Genomic DNA, 16,803 nt, shown 5'->3' with positions numbered 1-16,803 from the left:
GTTTTAGTCAATGTAACTCAACTTTAAAATGTGTATAATGGATTTATTGATGTTTGCTTAATATCCAGTGACAAATATTCCATGCATGTTCAAGATGACATGTGCATGATGTGTATAAGATATGTAATAAAGGTTGAGAGTGAAAAACTAAACATAATACCATTGCGGTAAGAATGTTGGATTTATTGCAATGTCTATCTTTGTCCAACAAATATTTTCATTACTTTTTTTTCCCAAAACTACTGAACAGGATGAGTTCATATTTGATGAGCTGCTTGATAGTGATGAACTGTGGTGAGTATTTCTGTATCTGTCACTCATATACCTGTTTCATATTTGCTTATATTTCAGTATTTTAAATGAACACAAATTTTCCATGACTTCAATCGGTATTGCTGCTGAACAGAATGACTTCATATTTGGTTAGAGGCTTAACCATAATGAGTTGTGTCTGCCATTTTTGACATGTCAAAATTTGTATATCCTTCCTGTTTTTGATTTCTTTGAATTGTGAATTGTCAAATGAACTGAATAATTTGTTTGTTTATAGAATGAATAACTGTGCATCTAAATTAAACTAAGGTTTTGTTGTATTAGAAACTGGACGTCAATTTAAAGTAGAGAAAATTTTATATTGATATTGATATGATATAGAGTTGTCAACCAAAATCATCTTAAAACATTTTGAAAACATTTTTCACGCACTGAAAGAAAATATACCGAAAACATTTTTATAACATTATTTGATTTTCATGATGTTTTTCAAACGTTTAGAAAATATAATTGAAAAGATTATCAAAATGTTTTATACACCATTGTTTTTCACATTATCATGATATTTATTGACAACATTTTAATTATATTATGCCAATAATTTATGAAAAATATTAGAAAATTTTTTGCGATATTTTTCCAAAAATACACTTATGCTTTTCTTACGTTTTTTTTGTTTTGCGATTTTTTCATGGGGTTCGACATGACATTTAAATAACAATTTAAAAATATTTTTGTGTTTGCTGGGTATTACAAGATAATCACCCACCCTTCATGATATACATATATATAGCACGCCTTTTGCGAATTAACGTATTTAATTCACGAAAAGCATTGCTTTGAGTAGATTAAATATGTTAATGAGTTAGGCGTGGCTTTATATGATTTGTAACATTAATGGTGTTAAACACTGGCCAATGAAATACAACTTCTGATAGAATGAGCTGGGGGAAAAAACTGCACGATCCTTACGATGCGATTTCGCGCCAACGATTGTCATTTAGCCATGGCAGACGGATTTGACCTCATCTACATTTAGCCATGGCAGACGGATTTGACCTCATCGACATTTTAGATATGGACGGCATTGTTTTGTCTGAAGCAGCGGCCGAATTAGAAGCAGAGTACATGGAAGATGTTTTACTTTGTCAAGCAGAAAAGTCCTGCTGTTGATGTAGCTCCTTTTGATGTAAATTACGTAGCGCATGATACTTTTGAAACTGATTTTGACATTTTGCAGGATGTTAGTTTTGAGCTAGAATTATTTCTTGAGGACAATCTGCAGCATTGGGAAACGGACTTTAATTTGATTATTTGATGAATAAATTAATTACTCTACGGATGTACCCGTTTTATATACTCTTTATTATTTTTTATTCAACCCGGGCACTCCGGCATTGTTCATTACAATCAGAAAACCTAAAATTATCATCTTTTTTGAAAGTAAGGATTCAAACAGCGAGTTTCAAGTTACAAATGCTGAAACTTCGTTTACTAAATTTTTAGTTAAACATAATGTTTATATCAGAAGTGACAACCCATGGAGTGGAGTCATTACCAGGGTCAGTTTCTTAAAACAGATAAAAAAAAACAAAAAACTAGTATTTTAATGGTTTCAATTTCAAATTGTCATTATTATATACATATTCAAGATTAATTTCTAAAACAAAAATGACTGTTACTGACATTTAAAAACAAACTCATTTTATTAACAAGTGTATTTTTATATTTCATCATCCAATTAACTATTAATTTCCCATATAAGTGTTGTAGAAATTTTGGGGAAACTAAAATGTATGATCTTCTTTTTTAGGATAACTTTATAGATATGTAAGAATATTATTGTATCAATATTCACGAGTCTAACATACCTCACCAGAGGTTTGAGTTGTCTACTTCTCCCTCACTGTCTGCTGTGTCACCTTCTAGGAAGTTGTTTGAAACTGATGAGTCTACGAAGTCTTATCATCAGAAGTAACACCAGTCTGAGGAATGGTGTTTGTGCTGTATTTAGACCCCTCTACCAAGAAATTTGTTTTGCTTGCACACGTATAAAAATTGCGGTTTTTATCCAACGCAATCATAGGTTTGAACGTTGTTTTCAATTTAGACTTGTTTATATTTTTTAGTTTGAGCTTGTATTATATTTGCCTTCGGGTTTATATGATCCGTTCATCCTGTTTTCGACTCTTCAAAATTCAAGAGTCTATCCTAAATTGAGGTAAATTATATGGTCTTCCAAATACCGTTTCGATTCCTAACATCACTGAAGAGACATTAATTGTCAAAATCCAGATATGGTGTTCTAATTTTTGCACCTTTTGTATGCGGTATACCATCTTTTCCGCAAGTTTATTGTTTTCTGTTTGGTATTTAATTAATAGTTAAGATCCATTTTGTTACATCTGGTGATCCGTTTATTTGGTAATCGCCAATGGCAGTCAGCAGGGTGTAAGAACATCTGTTGTTCGACCTGCTAGTCAAATGCGTTTTGTTAAAATATACTTTTTCACTTTTTTGGTCTTTTGGAAAATGTTGTTTGTGCTGTATGTAGACCCCTCTACCAAGAAATTTGTTTTACATGCACACGTATAAAAAATTGCGGTTTTTATCGAACGCAATCATAGGTTTGAACGTTGTTTTCAATTTAGACTTGTATATATATATATATATATATATATATATTTCAAGATTGTTATAGTTTAATCTAAGTAGACTGATATATGATTCATTCAACATCACAATCATATTTACTGATGGAGGGATATCTGTTATCCGAAATATTTATAAATAATTACATTTATAGTAACACTATTGCAACTAAAAACAATATGTGAAGTATCACACATTGAGGAATGGAAACTCCATATTCTTAATCATTTTCTCAGTTGAAATATATATGTATATATTGTATCGTAAAGTTTCATTTTCATTTTCATCATGGAAGAGAGAAGTATTGAAAGTTCTACATCGAAGTGGTGTATTTCGGAAAAAATGTACCGAAAGCAGAAATAGTGTATTTTTGTCAGGTAATTATCGTCTTTACAATCATCATCACTGCAGTAGTGAACTTTGGATAAGTCTATTAAGCGGATGCACTGGTTACGTATATCCTAATCCAACCATGGTGAATGATTAGACATCTGTTATCAATGTACGAGTCACGAAAAACAAATGACTCATCATGTGACTCATCGTATGACTCATTGTTGGTTATATATATAATTACCATATAAATAGGCAGAAACTCATTTATCATGACACAGACACAAGTAGATCTCTGTAAGGAAGCATACCGGTGTGATTTTACCAATTTGAATACTAACTTATTAAAGGAAGGTGATCTTATTATCAACGACAGTTGTAGGGTGGTGGTAAAGAAAAGAGAAAAACATACAAATATATTCCTGATTGCTGGTTGAAATAAACTGAAAATCTGCAGCGACCTTTGGAGTACGGTCTGCAATTTGAAAGAAAGCGTTTTATTCTTATATTTGTTCATTGACGAACACTAGAGGGAGATGTCGCAGATACCACCTATGGAAGGAAAACTTTTTATCAACCACACTGTTGTTTTCAATTGCGTAGATCGTAGACGGAGTAATCGAGAAGTTGAAGAAGACAAAACTGTTCAGGATGTCAGTTTGATCACCCTTGTCCGACAAAGCATGCTTGCTTAATGAATGAACAGAAAGAACACTTAGAAATACATTTCGATGAAGCGTATAAATCATTTCACCTCTTGGATGTGTTCCGAAATTACAAAGAGAAGAGTGAAACACTAAACATTTCAAAGCAAATGATCTGGCAGTACTTCTTTCTGAATGTAAACATCACAGATCGGTTTCGGAGTAAAGGATTCAAAAATAGTGTATATCAACTGATGCAGAGGAATTGAAATTGGAGGGAAGATTTACTTCATAAGCAATATGACATTGCAATAATTATATATGTATGAAGAAGTTCTGTTTTGATGTGAAAATAAAAATTTATATTATGCATTTATAAGTGTTTTGTTTCTACTGGTTCATGTATTAGTCTTTTAGTCTTCATCATTCAAACTAAAAAAAAAAAAAAACGATACACAAAAGAAAAAAAAAATCTACACTATAGAATATACGTTAAGTACTTAAACGATACATTTTTTCCTACAACATCACAACATGACACAACTAGAGGAGAAAGCGTTGTAACCTTTTCATTCACCCTGCTCGATGTTAATCGTTGGACCCACTCAAAGTAAAAAGACGGTGTTAACCTTTAAATTCATTAAACAATCAAAAGAGATGTTTACCTCTCCGCCGGTGAAAACAGTATATTGTTACTCAGAAAATAAAGAGCATATCTTGTTGGTGTTGGACGATTTATTAGCAACTGCAGTTAATAGTGTAGCTATCATGAATTTATTTACTGTTAATTGCCGCCACCGGAATATCAGCGTTTTATTTTTAATGCAGAATTTTTTTCCTGAGGGAAAGTGTATGCGCAATATATCATTGAATGCCGCTTATATCATATTATGCGGAATCACCGTGATAAACATCAATTATCAATTCTTGGGAAACAAATTCTCCCTGGCCAATCAAATTATTTTATGACGGCGTACGAGTTATCCACAAAATCGAAGTTTGGATATTTGTTGATTCACCTCAGTCCTCACACAGACAAAGCATACATCTTAAGGAGTAACATCTTCGCAGGAGAAGATAATTTAGTTTTCCCTCCGAAATGAGTAATCAGGTGAAGAGGCATATACATTTTTTATCGATGATGATACACAGTGACGATCAACAGAGGGCGGCATAGATAAAGACTATCAACATGCAACAATTCAAAGTTTTAGTAGAATGCATTCACAATGTTTTATACGGAGTGATCAACATCAGTTCATCGGTCATTCGTAAGATAACAGACGAACAAACCACACGTATTCATCGGAAAAACCGGTTTTGAAACATCGGTTTTTGTTACCAGGAATTATTAAAGCCGTTCTTGAACAGATACATCATGACGAGAGAAATGATATTGATTCCGAAACAGAAATATGAGGCGGTATTAGGGAGAAAGGAGGAAGATGAGAATTCGAAGAAACACTCATTAACCGACAATCAAGCACAGACGGTTCCTAAAGATAATCACTCTGACAGTAGCGAAACACACCTTCTCGGTGAAAAGTTCGATACTTTAATTGATATCAGCATACCTTCAATCAAAGTACATAGTGACTTGTTGTAAATCATAGTTTTTAAAGTTCCAAGGATTGAGTTGATAGTCTCCATTGACACTGTTGGATGAAGTCATCCCCATTATGATGCGTCGTGGCTTAACATCTTGAAAAAGGTTATCTAAGATTGCATTTGTACTACCCTTAACCAAGCTGGGGTGTTTAATTGCGCTTTTCGTATACGGATATTTCGCATTTGATTTTTGTAATGCCAATGAATGTGCATATATAATTGCTGGGTTGACTCTTATTTTACAAACTTTTATCGCGATGTCCTCGATGATGTTGTCGTAATTCGGATTCTCCTCGCCACTCATCAGACAGAAACTTGGTTTATTTCTAAACAGTTTCAAACAAACATCCGTCATATTCAATAAATACCGATCCATTTGAAACAGTTCATGGCATAAAGGTCCCTGCTAGTCTACACTCTTGGAAGCGGAAATGAATTTTCTTCGTTCATAGGCACCTGTGTTGGTAGTTAACGAATCCGTATGTCCACTTCGATCTTTGTAGAAAAGCATGCTGGTAAGTTGTGTCGCCTTGACATCTTGCCCATAGCAAAGATGTGATTTTATGTAACTTTTATATGGATAACACGTGTTACTACTGCTTACTAGTGTTCCTTGAAGATAACAATCCAATTGAGAAAATAATGCAAAAAATAATCCGTTGACAGGGGTAACGGTGTCATCCGGAGTTAAAACTATCACCGTTTGCATGTTTAGCACGAAGTTTCACGTATAGTTTAAAATGTTTCAAGTCTAAGTATTCCATTCCGTTGGATCCAGATAAACTGAAGGTAATAGGATTGTAACCCGTGACATGCGATGTTGGTCCTATCTCTTCATACGATATGCTTTCAACCCCTTAAGGAATGACTGTAATAAATTTTTCTGTCTATTAAGAAATAACATCAAAAATGTGGTGCACACTGAATAACCCGCGTAGGGGGTTATTTTAAAGTGTGCACCACATTGTTTATGTTATTTCGAAAAAAATATTACAAATTCTAAATTCCATTTTAAACCGGAGTAAACCACGAAAAAGCGTTGATGACGTCACGGTCACATGACAAAATTATGTCTATGAGCTGATAAACAAAACAACGTCAGCCAATCAGAAGACGCGTTACTTCCAAAACTAAATTATTAACTGATAAGGTGGAAGTTGAATAAGCTCTAACTCACTTGGTTGCGCTTCCGTAAAACTCTTGTTAGAAGACATTTTTCACCACGTACAACTTTTTCCTCTTTTGTTTTGTTTTATTCTTGTAAGTGCTTCTTCTTTGCTCTTTTTTAACGATATGACTGATCTCTTCCCTTCTTGTTGTCATTCTCTCCGATGACGTCATCATTTGCCATAAATGTCTATATGTTTACGTTTCTCATTTAAGACCATACTCTATAATTGTACACGAATAATAAACAACACAGTAAACATCATGTGTGAACTATTTGTCACTGGACAACTTATATCAGAAGCATGTAGCTTATCATGTGCAGTGAACCAAAGTACCACTTTTAAGACCATCCTCTATAATTGTACACGAATAATAAACAACAGTAAACATCATGTGTGAACTATTTGTCACTGGACAATCTAATATCAGAAGCGTGTAGCTTATCATGTGCCGTGAACCAAAGTACCACTTTGCAGACTTACTTATTAATAGTATACCAACAGACAACCTCACAAATTCACATAAATAATAGTTTCTAACTTCTACATCATTAAATATCTCATTGGTGATCATACCTCATCTTCTTAAATAATTGTTTTTTATTGGGTATAACCACTAGGAAGAAAATTGTTTACCTTATACACATACTCATGGTATTATTTTCAACGGAAATAAATCAACATTTCAAATTACAAATTTTATTTTTATCCCCATTATTGTTCATCCATTGATAAAATGGAAAAGTCCATTAACACAGTCATTGGTGATATAGGTGAATCTTCTTCCATCTTTTCCTCTATCTGTAAAAGATATAATAATACATTTAAAAAAAAAACATATATAATTTACGTAAATTATTATTCTTATTTTAATTTGAAAATGATGTACTTTGTAAAGAATATTGCTTGGATTATTCTATGTGAAATACCCCCATTCTGTCCCCCGTACATCACGTGATAAGATGATTACGTCATAAACATGTTCAAGCTAGAAGCGTCACTACTGTTTTCGTAATCACCATCTGTATTTCATAATCATGATCATGTTTTTAATTATTATAGTTATTACTGTTGTTATGAAGACAACACACAGTGTAGATATCATGAACTGTTACCGGTAGGAAGCAGTATTAGATTGTAGAGGGGAGGGATCATATTTCTCCGCGATTATTCTAGAAGAGGTGCAAGGAGTTCGTTTGTATCAAATATATTCTTTGGAACAGATAAAATATGTGAAATATCCTTTTCACGGAGTAATCATATATTTGGATTCATCTGATAATGCACTGTGTTCATGTTTTGTTGGAGAAACTTACACCAGTGTGATCATAAACAAACATAAAAACAGATATAATAATTAGTTTGAAATGAATCTTTATTCTCTGAGAAAAGAGAACATATTATATTAAAATTCACATTTCAAAGAAGAGAATGATAATATTGAATACACACACTTACAATTTTTAAAGAGAATGGGTTTTCGTTATATTAAGAATGCATTGTATCATCAAAATGAAAAAGTAATTTAGAACTAGATATTAAATTAAAATCAATTTTTTATACATACCCTCTCGTCCCTCTCTTTTTGATTTAAACAGGCTCCCCCTGTCAAATCTAAGGGGTTGCCTGGAGAGGTGACGGGTAGTCTTCTCTTTGCCTTAAAAGATAATTTCATTAGATAATTAAAATGAGTAGGTTATAAATTCATAATATTTCATTTTAAGGATTGATTGTTGGTTGCTTAACGTCCAGTGGCAAATATTTCATGCATATTCAGGACGAGAACAAGTTCACAATAAATACAATAGGTAGGTTCTGTAATAGATTAAGGGATTAAGGTCGGAGAAATTTAGACTGCCACGGGAAATGAGGGTATATTGGATAGGGACAGAAATTTAGCCATGCAACAGGTCACCTACGGACCCCTCAAAGAGTTGTTGCAAGGGTTCTTAACGTGCAAAGAGCGTGGCACTCTCTTTACACGAGGCATCGGATTTAACGTCCCCATTCTGACCGGACGTGGCTGCAAATTTGTACATCCCGCACAGCCAAACGGACGCCCCACTTTAGCACGGGTTTTACTGCCGGTCGGAGGAAGACCAATGGTGACCATACTTCTATTCCCCAGTCACCCTTGGGGGTCATTTTAAGGAAGGGAAACAATTGAAAACACGTACTTGCAATTTTTAAAGAGAATGGGTTTTCGTTATATTTAGAATCCATTGTAACAACACAATGAGAAAGTAATTTTGAACTAGATATTAACTAAAGCTTTAGTTTTTAATACATACCACTTCATTCTCTTCACCCCTTGTCAAATCTATGGGGTTGCCTGGTGAGGTGACGGGTAGTCTACTCTTTGCCTGAAAAGGTAATTTCATTAGATAATTAAAATGAGTAGGTTATATATTCATAATATTTCATTTTAAGGATAGGAAACTATCTATTCTTTCTAAATTGCTTTCTATCATTAAAAAAGGAGTTGATATAAAAGTATATTATTTTTAAAAAAACTGATGATAAGGGTACTCACTTTTAAAATTCTCCTTTTTTCTTTCATCTGAAATGCAAAAACAAAAATATTATTTTATAATTTCAGTTATCAACAACAACATCAACACCATCCACAGCTGATAGATGATCATCATTATCTACATACTCATCAAATGAAGAATTAACAGGTAAATAAAGTAGTTCGTTGATGTATTTTTTTTTTCTCACATGTAATAATAAAAGAAGAAATTTAAAAGATGGTTGGTTTTCTTCCAACTGGTAATGATATGTGGGATGTATAAGTACACTCCCACATCCAGATGAAAATGAGCATGTTAAATGTAATCTTAATCCAGGATGGTTTCTATTACTCCATCAAACTATTGTAAATTTATGTGTGAAATATTTCCCACTGGACCTGACAATAATGAGGATAGTTAATTTTAATTTTTTCTATGATGAGTTAATGGATTTTGTCATTATTTATAATGAATCTTTTCTTTATTTCAACAATTATTTGGACCAATACAACAATTTTCAATGCATCTTTATGTAAGTATAACCTTATTTGAAATATGATAAATAAATTTTAAATATGTATGCTTAAGTTTTTAATACATACCACATCATAGTGTCCTTCTCCAGTTAGGTCAATCACTCGTTGTTTGTGGGAGTCTCATCTGATTCTGAAAAGATTTTTGCATTCGTTTAAATAAAAATGATAACTTCTTTTAAAAAACTATCTATTCGATGAAAGAAAAAAATCTCATTTTTACATATGAATTTGTATATTAAAAAAAAATAAACCCTTAAATGAAATTGTTTTCATTATTTTATTGTACAAAAATTTTCAGAAGAATGGATTATTGTAATAACTGTAGCGTCGTTTATTTGTATATGTATATTTTTTCCCTTAATTTTATATTGAGAAAGAATATTTTGCTTATATGTAGAAAAAAAACCACCATTCTCATGTAGATTCTATACAGTTAAGACGCTTACCCTCCCTTGTTTCATTAAGAGATTCTGAAGAATCATTATTTAATATTCAAATAGAGAGGGAAAATAAATAGTGTTTTCATTTTAATTTTTTTTTTTTTTCTCTTCTTTCAGATTTTCTTTCTATCGTGGCAATTTCTTCAGTGGCTTTTTTGCCAATAAACATTCATTACAGACAGATCATCATACAGTTTATTCAAAACGTTTTCTTTTTCATCATTGGCTAACATTTAAACCTTAATAATATTCACCCAAAATTAAGACTCGTTAATTTTTTATCCACTTGTATTATTAAATTATTTAGGAAATTTTGTTGTAAAAAAATGTACAAGTGTTGAGAAGAAGTAATAGAAAAATGTACTAGTGTTGAGAAGAAGTAATAGAAGGAGAAATCAATCATGATAGGTTGATGTATTACTAGGCTTACCTCAATCTTTGTGATATGTCTGGTAAATTCCACCTCCATCTGTATAATTTTCAGCAACAACCCTTTCATTACTTCCAGTGTGTTCTCCATTTTTATTTATCAAAGTGAATGATATTTCATTTTTGTTTCACTGATTATTTATAACCCTTCAAAAAATTTACATAATTAGTTATATATATAAATTTTTCCCTCTCTATTGTTTCTTCTCAACACTTTTAATTTTATTTATATTGATGCTTCTATTTTTTATTTGTAACATAGTGCTATAACATGATGAAAATAAATAAGGGAATATAAAAGTACAGATGAATTATTTTTTTTTCTTCAATAATTTATAACATTTAAATTTTTCCCTTCTCTCTTTAAATAATGATTCTTAAGAAATAATTATTATTTTATTTGATGTTTCTTTTTTTTGTAACATAATGTATATATGTTAAACCTTTTTCATTTAATGTTGATAATGATGCTTCTATTTTTTTTTTTGTAACATAGTGCTATTACACAATGAAAATAAATAATCTCCTTTTCCTTACTTGTTTTAATTATAAAGTACAGATGACAATGTTTGTTTTCAATAATTTTAAACATATAAATTTTTCCCTCTCTCTCTTTAAATATAAAAATATTGTTTCTTAAGAAATACTTATTATTTTATTCGGTGCTTCTTTTTTTGTGACATAATGTATATATGTTAAACCTTTTTTTTTTTTATTAAATGTTGATATATTGATTGTTTCCAATTATCACCTTCCTCCATACAATGTATTCATCAGAACTAATTAACTTTCCAGATTTGACATGTCTAATTAGTTGTTTACTTTCAACTGTTTATGTCTACACATGTAATCCATATTTTAATCATATTGTTCGTGATAAGAAAGACATTTTTTAAAGCTGTTTCTTATGTATACACACCCCAGCCCGTTGTTATTATATTACTTTTGGAACTCCTTTTTTATTTAATGAAAGATATTTTTTGTATGAAATTTTTAGTGCTGTTAAACTTTTTACGAATGGTATTTTTTTTTATACATATACACATTGTGATGAGATATATATATATTGTACATATGTTCTCGTTCCGAATATATTTTTTGTTGACATTCTTTCCTAATGTAATACTTTATTCTTTTTTAAGATAACTACAGTTTTATTTAAGTTTAATTAAGGTACTATGATTAAAATTTATTTCAATGTATTACATTCCTTTCTTCTTAGTTCCTAAAGAAATACTTTGTTCTTTTCAAATTATTCTCTTTTAAGATAACTACAGTTCTATTTAAGTTTAATTAAGTTACTATGATTAAAATTTATTTCAATGTATTAAGTGATTTATTTTAATGATTGATTGATTGATTGATTGTTGGTTGCTTAACGTCCAGTGGCAAATATTTCATGCATATTCAGGACGAGAACAAATTAACAATAAATACAATAGGTAAGTTATGTAAGAGGGGCGTCCGGGATTAAGGTCGGAGAAATTTAGATTGCCACGGGAAATGAGGGTATAATGGATAGGGACAGAAATTTAGCCTTGCAACAGGTCACCTACGGACCCCTCAAGAGTTGTTGCAAGGGTTTTTAACGTGCAAAGAGCGTGGCACTCTCTTTACACGAGGCATCGGATTTAACGTCCCCATTCTGACCGGACGTGGCTGCAAATTTGTACATCCCGCACAGCCAAACGGACGCCCCACTTTAGCGAGGGTTTTACCGCCGGTCGGAGGAAGACCAATGGTGACCATATTTCTATTCCCCAGTCACCCTTGGGGGTTTATTTTAATGTATCTTCATATTATATATGTATATTCATTGAAGATAATGTAATGAATTGTCAACAGAAATTATTTGTTTGTGTTTTCATTTAATGAAAAGGGCTTCGCGGTGTATTTCATATCATTGTTACATCATGTCAGATGAGGTCACATTTCATAGGGTCAAAGGAGGCTACCTTGTTGTGGATTTTTGTTACATCATGCCAGATGGGTTGTATGAGGTCACCTTTCTTAGGGTCAAAGTTTGCATCAGATTCACCTCTTGGGACTCCTTACATCATACCAGATTGATTGTATGAGGTCGCCGTTCATAAGGTCAAATGAGGCGCCTAGTAGGCACCTGCGGTGCTGAGGTATCAATGAGGCACTTTGACTGCCAATATTACACTACTGCAATTCACTAGACCATTAATCTAAAGATGTAGGGCAAGACAACAAGTCAATGCTTTCGATAAATCTCCAAATTTTAATAAAGATATAGAATGTTGTAAATGTGGAAAAAAAGGTCACATTAAAAGATTTTGTAGGGATAGAACTTTTGATAAACAAGAAAATAGATTTCATGGAAACTAAGAAACTCTCTTTGTTATGGATCCAACAAAGAGAGAAAAACTAGACCAGAAACAAATGAAATTTTTACTATAAATTTGGCAGGTTATCCAAACAGTTGTATATTAAATATTAAAAATAGAAAACTAAGGGCACTTGTTGATTCTGGAGCACAATGTAGTTTACTACATTATACAATTTTTAAAACTTTAAACTTACCAAAATTATCTTAAATGAAAGTTAATCTTCATTCTGTAAATAGAAACTTACTTTATTGTTTAGGAAGTATTTTAATTGAATTTTCTATTAAAAATAAGAAAATGACACACTTGTTTTACGTTTGTTTCTGACATGAACAGAAACGATATTTGAGGACGTGACTGGTTAGTAAAAAATGGGGTAAGGCTTAACTCTGATTTAGGAATGTTGAGAGTAGATGTTTATGCTAATTTAGAGAAAGATATACCTAAATTGTAAAATATATATATTTACTAATAAAATGAAAATATTTCAGGATCTTCCTCTAACATATTCAAACAATTGTCAACAAATTATTTGTGACTTCTTGTCCTGTGACTTTTTGTCCGTTTACCAAATTTTCCAGCTACTTATCCTCTTCTATGTATCCATTTTCACTGAACTAGCACACAATTTTAGTTAAGAACCAGCTGAGGACCACCTCCGGGTGCGAGATTTTCTCGCTGCATTGAAGACCCATTGGTGGCCTTCGGCTGTTGTCTGCTCTTTGGTCGGGTTGTTGTCTCTTTTGACATATTCCCCATTTTCATTCTCAATGTTATCGTCTTATTTCTCAATTATTATGACATGCGTACATTAAAATATAAATCGTCATTATGGTTAGATTGAAAATAACTTTGTCATCCTGAAAATGAAGTTTTTTTTTTTTTACAGATTTTAATTGTTATTTCTCTTTAGACCTGACAAAAATGAATTCTAATCAATTAATGCCTTTTTATAAATCAATTCTGTCAAGAAAAACATTAATAAAGAGGTGCCGTATTTTGATATTGCTGTAAGTGATTGATTCAGCAAAACAGGTTATGCTGAAATTAAGAAGCCCTACGAGAATGAATATTTCGACCTCACATTGTACAGTCACGAAGTAAAGATGCCACTTAATATAATTTAAATTTAAAACCTAAGAACTAAAAACGACAAAGTTATTTTTCGGCTACCTGTATGATGACGTATCTAATTTGGTTAACCTGGAACTCACCTAAAATACATGCATAAATAAAAATGAAGATTAAACTGCCAGCACTACAAGTCTAAAATTGTTTCAGAAAGGAGCATTTAGACAACATAAGTGAAATAATTGACAAAATATAAGTCTGATTTCCGCGTTATTAAGCCACGACTTTATATTGTTATCGTGACAACTTATTAGGGTGAGTTCCAGGTGAACCAAATTAGTTACGTTATCATACAGGTAGACGACAAAATAACTTTGACGTTTCTCGTTCTTTGGTTTTAAATTTTATGAATGTGATGTCGAAATATACTTTATGCCCTTCCGTTTATAGATATTCGGCATGCATAGATACCAAAATTGTTTTGAAATTAGTATATGTGTTCCAAAAAACTGTAATATGAACCTAATGTTAACATTACCGTACCAACTAACTAAGCTATATCGTGTCTTTATTAAAACACCTGCCTTGAGTAAACATTTATTATGTATCACAGTGACACTGTTAGCAATGTTGTACTGTTCAAATTAAGTATAGTGTTTTGCTGTTCTGCTTTATTGTATTTGTAACTTTCTATTGTCTTATATGTACTTTGCCCCGTGAGGGCACCTCTTATGGAAATGAAAGATTTTCTATTCTATTCTATTCATTCATGATAAGTCAAGACACACAGGTAGATTGAAAGGTAGAAAAATAAATTTGTCGTTGTTAGTACTGAAAGTGTTTATCTTGAGATTACTTAAGAAAAACAGGACCACTTCTGTAAACGGAAAGAAAGTCACAGACAATTTGTTAACAGTTGTTTGAATATAGAAGAAGATCTTGAAATATATTCTTTTAATTACATTAATTCATTTTACAGTTTAGGAAATTGTTCATTAGCCTGGATATATGAAAATCAATTTTTTTTCAAGATCTTCCTCTTATCATGAATGAATAGAATAGAATAGAAAATCTTTCATTTCCATAAGAGGTGCCCATTTTGTGCCTTATATGATTTTTTGGCTAGCTACTTTGACATTTTGTTTTCTTAACAATTATTCGATTATTATTGATATTTATTAAATAAGTTTTAATCACAATGTTGCATTAAATATATTATAGTCAAGAAAAATACTAATTGTTTTTTTTTATTGAAAGAAAAAAATCCCAAAATTGAATTGTGACTTTTGACTTTTTGTCTGTGACGTTTTGACTGTGACTTTCTGTTACGGATCCATGACCTCTATTGCTTTCTATGGTATACTATTCAATTTCAAGCAGACAAAGCTACTATGTCTCTATAAATTGGATATTTGAATTTCGGATGTACTAAAACAGGTACTTCCAATTTTTAAAATTGACTAAATTTACCCTCCTTTTCTAATTTCAAGCAATGTTTTTAATATTAAAATTTACAGGGCAAAAGTTGTTTTCGTTTGTTGCTGATGGTCATGTGATTGTTTGTTGCTTAAGTATGTAAATCCAACTGTTGGGTTCCTCTTTTGATTTTTTTTATACATTTTGTTACATGTATTTTAGGACCTGTTATAGTTTGCTATGCCATATGGGTTTGGTCTTTGTTGAAAGAAGAACAAAGACATATAATTGCTTGCTAACAATTACATAATTTGATCTACAGTTGATAGTCGTCTGATTGGAATTCATATATGTACCACATCTCCATCATTACACAAGTAGTTATTTGAAAGTTTCTAGTTGACTGAATTTTGTGAACAAAAAGTAGCTGTGATTAATGGTGATATAAATTCAATCTGATATAAATTAAATATACACTATGATTTTAGGTATAACCTTGAACTCTAAAAGACCCCAATACCCTGGAACATGGAACCAGAATGATCCTGATAGGGCAACAAATGTGTCATTTGGCTTAGGGAGAGGGTACGCATATTTTTTGTAATTTTGGTTAAGGCCTTAAAATCTTAAGCAAAATCTAGGGAGTCCCATCTTTCTTTGTGACTTAGCAAATAGGGGCCGATCAAGGACTACTACTTGGTTCTTGATTCTTTGGCAATGGAAGCTGGAAAGGCCTATAAATATCTTCTCGTTGCCTTCATGGTTAGGATGTTTACAAGTTTTACCCTGTCAATACTCTATTCCAAGATTGTAACGATGTAATGGACAAACTTATAGCGAAATATTGGTAGAAAACATCCCTACTCTACGACACAACAGGTTTGCTTCAGTTGGTATTTCAGCATTGTACGCAGCGAGACCTCGATGTTGACCACCAACAGCTATTTTTAAATTATTCAAGTGTTATGTTACATCTCTGTGACAAGAACTAAGCTTAACAATACTTGTCTCTTGTTGGTGAAGACCACAACTAAAACAACCCAGATACCCTGGTGAAAGCTGTCTAAACTGCATCGTAAATTTGGCTCCATGTGTGTAGTCAATCAGAACCGGAAGTGACAATATCAATATGAATGATGCACAGATTGATTATTTTTCTCAATCTATCAAATTTCACCTCATGAAAAACTACTTGTTTTTGTACTTGAAGGTCAACGAGAGTTGTTTTTCTTGGAATAGTCATTTAAAGCGGTTCATTTAAAATAACAATAACATGAGATAAGTGCAAGGCTACACACGAAAAAAACATTTTACCCTCTCAAGGATTTAAGTAAACAAAACAAATAGTAGTATGATTGTATAAAGGAT

General features: G+C 31.8%; 1 long non-coding RNA gene across 1 annotated transcript; it reads right to left on the bottom strand.

The window, feature by feature from the left end:
* Nucleotides 1-7,079: 7,079 nt before the first annotated feature.
* Nucleotides 7,080-14,801, bottom strand: LOC127721674 (uncharacterized). The gene is made up of 6 exons (XR_007991389.1): nucleotides 10,599-14,801; nucleotides 9,795-9,858; nucleotides 9,213-9,239; nucleotides 8,971-9,042; nucleotides 8,247-8,336; nucleotides 7,080-7,480 (listed from the first exon to the last, which is right to left on the bottom strand). It is a non-coding gene; the product is annotated as an uncharacterized LOC127721674 (long non-coding RNA).
* Nucleotides 14,802-16,803: the final 2,002 nt, after the last annotated feature.

This window comes from Mytilus californianus, unplaced genomic scaffold, assembly GCF_021869535.1.
Source record: "Mytilus californianus isolate M0D057914Y unplaced genomic scaffold, xbMytCali1.0.p SCAF_12, whole genome shotgun sequence".
Classification (NCBI taxonomy): Eukaryota; Metazoa; Mollusca; class Bivalvia; order Mytilida; family Mytilidae; genus Mytilus; species Mytilus californianus.
Note: the sequence above shows the minus strand (reverse complement) of the source record. Positions and strands in the feature narration are given on the sequence as shown.